Genomic DNA, 4,927 nt, shown 5'->3' with positions numbered 1-4,927 from the left:
TCTACTGTTTTTGATTTGTTATCTCAAGTAAAGGCGTTAGATTTCTTCCTATAAATCTATACGTTGTTACTTGGATCTTGTCAAGACTTTAGAACTAACGTTCTTGGAAATTCGTGGATTGTTCCTTCGAATTTCCCATATCTTTTATTTTTTAGTTTTTAGATTCTTTAGTATATTTGCTTCCGCACTTCTTATATTTTAATTATAAATTTGGGATCTCCCTAACCTCGTTATTATCAAGTGGTATCAGAGCGGTTCTATCAAGATTCCGTTCTTGATAATCTTGGGGAATTCTTGAAAAAAAAAAAAAAAGAGCAAAAAAAAAAAAAGGCAAAAAAAAAAATTAAATTTCTTCCATCTTATTTGTTTTCTAAAGATTAAGATAGAAAACAAGAAGAGGGGATCCTAGATCTTTAAAGATAAGAAGCAATCAATTTTTTTTCTTACTCCTTTTATCTTGTTTAAAAAAAAAAAAGTCCTTTTGTTCGAGTCTTGTTTCAACTAAATTCTAATTCTTTCTAGGATTGGTTCTTCACTTTCTTTAGTGCCCCAAAATTCTTTATTTTACTACCAAGGGTTTGAATCTAGTGGGGTTTAATTATAAATCCATAAAGTGTTTTTCCAAAGGTTATTTGAGTGGAAAAAGGCAAGAGTGAGTGAGAACAATTGAGAAAAAAAAAAGCCAAACTTTGAGTGATAAACTATTGTTTTTGAGATGACTAATACAGGTAGTAGTGATGATGAAAGGAGGGCTCGCCAAGAAGCCGAGATCCGAGGAAGAAATGACTTCACTCTACAAGCTATGCACCAACAATTCGAAAGATGGACCTTGCAATTTCAAGAGATCAAGGATGCCATTGCTGAACAAAATGAGACAATAGTTGAACTTAGGAGGGGAGGTCAACATGTTGTACAACCACAAAATAATCCTAGGCCTCAAAATAGAAGAAATATGCCCCATGGCCCCATTGTAAATCAAGAAAACCCTATAGATGATTTTGTTGATGATCTTGATGTAAATCTAGATAGGGTAGGGAGAGATAGGAGGGGACAACGAGGAAGAGTGGAAGATGATAACATCAATAGCATAAAGATGAAGATGCCAACTTTCAAGGGCACAAGAGATCCAGACTTGTACCTTGATTCGGAGCGGAAAGTTGAAGCCATTTTTTATTGTCACAATTATTCTGAAGCTAAGAAGGTAAAACTTGCCGTTGTTGAATTTTCTGACTATGCTTCTATTTGGTGGAAAAAGCTTACAAGGGATAGACAACAAGATGGAGAACCACCCATTGCTACTTGGGCTGAGATGAAGAGAGTCATGAAGAAGAGGTTCGTGCCTTCCCACTTTCAAAGAGACCTACAAATGCGTCTTCGAAGATTGGAGCAGGGAACCATGACTGTTGATGAATACTTCAAAGCTACGGATATGGCTATGATCCAAGCTAATTGTGTAGAAGATGAAGAGGCCACTATGGCTAGATTTCTTAATGGTTTAAATAAAGAAATAGTTGATGTAGTAGAGATACAACAATATGTAACTTTAGATGAGTTAGTGGATATGGCTGTAAAATTAGAAAAGCAAATTAAAAGAAAGCAGAAAGCTAGCTCATGGAGGAGTCAGCCAAACACCAATTCAAAGAAGCCATGGCCGAAACAAGATGTGACTTCTAGGCCTCAAGAAGGCAAGGGGAAGGCCAAAGTAGATGAAAAGGAGGGAGGTAAAGCTTTTAATCCTAAATCACCAAAACCTTCTAGTTCTATTCAATGTTACAAATGTCATGGAAGAGGGCATATGATGCATGAATGTCCAAATAGAAGAAATATTCTCATGAAAGAAGATGGAGAGTATGAGAGTGAAAAAAGTGAGGTAGAGGAAGAAGAGGGAGGTGTGAGTGAAGATGATGTAGAGTTGCCTAATAGTGGTTTTGTTGGGGTAGCTAGGAAGATTCTTGATGGAGAAAATGAGAGTAAAAAAAGTGAGAAAGAGGAAGAAGAGGGAGGTGTGAGTGAAGATGATGTAGAACTTCCTTTTAATGATAGTTTGGTTGCAGTAGTTAGGAGGATTATGGCTATCAATTTGGGAGTCAATAGTGAAGAACAAAGGGAAAATATATTCCATACTAGGTGTGGGATAAGGGGGAGAACTTTTTCTATGATTATTGACAGTGGTAGTTGTGCTAATGTAGTGAGTTCACACTTGGTAGATACGTTAGGGCTTGCATGCATGAAACACCCTAAGCCCTATAGACTCCAATGGTTGAATGATAGTGGTGAACTGAAAGTCAACAAACAATGCATGATTTCATTCAATGTTAGCAGGTATGAGGATAATACTCTTTGTGATGTCATTCCTATGCAAGCTTGTCATATCTTGCTTGGTCGTCCATGGCAGTTCGATAGGAATACTTTTCATGATGGAAGGAAGAACAGATATTCACTTGAGCTTAATGGCAAGAAGTATACTCTTGCACCTTTAACACCTTCTCAGGTGTTTGAAGATCAAAAGAGATTGAGGGAATCAATGGGAAAACAAAGGGGACAGAAAAAAGGTGAGCTTGAGGGAAAAGAAATGAAAGATGGCCAAGAGAGAGAGAAAGAGGGCAACAACTTAAGCAAAGAGGTAAAAGAGGGTTTGAGTGGAAAAAAAGAAAGTTTTGGTGAGAGGAAAGAGGCTAAGGGAAAGAAAAAAGAGAGTCTCTATATAAAAGCCAAAGAGTGTTTGAACAAGAAAAGAGGGACAGCCCATAATACTACTTACTTACAAAGAAGTCTTGATTAATTCTGAGCTACTAACTTCTTCTTTGCCAAGTAGTGTTTTTTCTCTTTTGCAGGACTTTGATGATATCTTTCCTGAAGATATTCCTAAAGGTCTTCCACCTTTGCGTGGAATTGAACACCAAATTGACTTTGTGCCTGGTGCACAGATTCCAAATAGGCCTGCTTATAGGAGTAATCCTGAAGAGACAAAGGAGTTGCAAAGGCAGGTTGAAGAGTTGCTTAAAAAAGGGTTTGTGCGAGAGAGCTTGAGTCCTTGCTCAGTTCCTGTTCTATTGGTGCCCAAAAAAGATGGATCTTGGAGGATGTGCGTGGATTGTCGAGCTATCAACAAGATTACGGTAAAGTATCGTCATCCTATTCCTCGTCTTGATGACATGTTGGATCAATTGCATGGGTCCAAAATCTTTTCTAAAATTGATCTAAAAAGTGGTTACCATCAGATTCGAATGAATCCTGGAGATGAATGGAAAACTGCTTTTAAGACCAAATATGGGCTTTATGAGTGGTTAGTTATGCCTTTTGGCTTGACTAATGCACCCAGCACGTTCATGAGATTGATGAATCATGTTTTTAAGGATTTTCATGGAAAGTTTGTGGTGGTTTACTTTGATGATATCTTGATCTTTTCTAAAACTCTAGATGAGCATGTAGAACACCTAAAACAAGTTTTTGAAGTTCTTAGAAAACAACAATTGTTTGCTAATCTCAAAAAGTGTGCCTTTTGTGTGGATCGTGTGGTATTCTTGGGTTTTGCGGTCAGTTCTAAGGGAGTTGAGGTTGATGAAGAGAAAATCAAAGCAATTAGAGAGTGGCCTAAACCTAAGAGTGTAACTGAGGTTAGAAGTTTTCATGGGCTTGCTAGTTTTTATAGGAGATTTGTTAGAGATTTTAGCACCATTGCTGCTCCTCTAACAGAAGTTATCAAGAAAGATAAGGGTTTTACATGGGGGAAAGACCAAGATGATGCTTTTAACTTGTTGAAAGAAAAATTATGTTCTGCTCCTCTTTTGCAATTACCTAATTTTTCTAAGTCTTTTGAGGTTGAATGTGATGCTTCTGGAAAAAGAATAGGTGCTGTTTTAATGCAGGAATCCAAGCCTATTGCATACTTTAGTGAAAAGTTGAGTGGAGCTACATTGAACTACTCAACTTATGACAAAGAGCTCTATGCTTTGGTAAAGGCTTTAGCTACTTGGCAGCATTATTTGTGGCCTAGAGAGTTTGTGGTTAAGACTGATCATGAATCCTTGAGATATTTGAAGAGCCAAGGTAAGCTTAATCGTAGGCATGCAAAATGGGTTGAATTTATTGAAACTTTCCCATATGTGATTGCTTACAAGCAAGGAAAGGAGAATGTGGTTGCTGATGCACTGTCAAGAAGGTATGTCTTAGTCTCTACTCTTACTTCTAAGCTGATGGGTTTTGATCAAATCAAGGGCCTTTATGCTAATGATTCTGATTTTGGCAAGGTTTTTGCAGAATGTAAGTTGGGTCCTTATGAATGGTTTAATCTTCAAGATGGATTTCTTTTTAAGGAAAATAAATTGTGTATCCCTAATTGCTCTTTGCGTGAATTGTTTGTTAGGGAAGCACATTGTGGTGGACTCATGGGACACTTCGGAGTGCCCAAAACATTGGATATACTTGCTGAACATTTCTTTTGGCTAGGCATGCGAAAGGATGTTGAGAAAGTGTGCTCTCAATGTCTTGAATGTAAACAAGCCAAATCGAAAGTGTTACCACATGGTCTTTATACTCCTTTACCTGTTCCCACTTCCCCTTGGCTTGATATTTCCATGGATTTTGTGTTAGGTTTGCCTAGAACTAAGCATGGTAAGGACAATATATTTGTGGTGGTAGATAGATTTTCAAAAATGGCTCGCTTTATTCCATGTTTGAAGACTAATGATGCATCACATGTGGCTGATCTGTTTGTAAAAGAAGTGGTTAAATTACATGGTATACCTAAAACTATTATTAGTGATAGGGATGCTAAATTTTTAAGTCACTTTTGGAGAGTTCTTTGGGGAAAGTTGGGAACTAAACTACTATTTTCTACGTCTTGTCACCCGCAAACTGACGGGCAAACAGAAGTAGTTAATAGGACTTTAGGGAATATGTTGAGGGCTGTTCTAAAAGGAAAATT

Source organism: Lycium barbarum, chromosome 6 (assembly GCF_019175385.1).
Source record: "Lycium barbarum isolate Lr01 chromosome 6, ASM1917538v2, whole genome shotgun sequence".
Classification (NCBI taxonomy): domain Eukaryota; kingdom Viridiplantae; phylum Streptophyta; class Magnoliopsida; order Solanales; family Solanaceae; genus Lycium; species Lycium barbarum.
The sequence above is the reverse complement of the archived record's forward strand: the minus strand, read 5'-3'. Positions refer to the sequence as shown.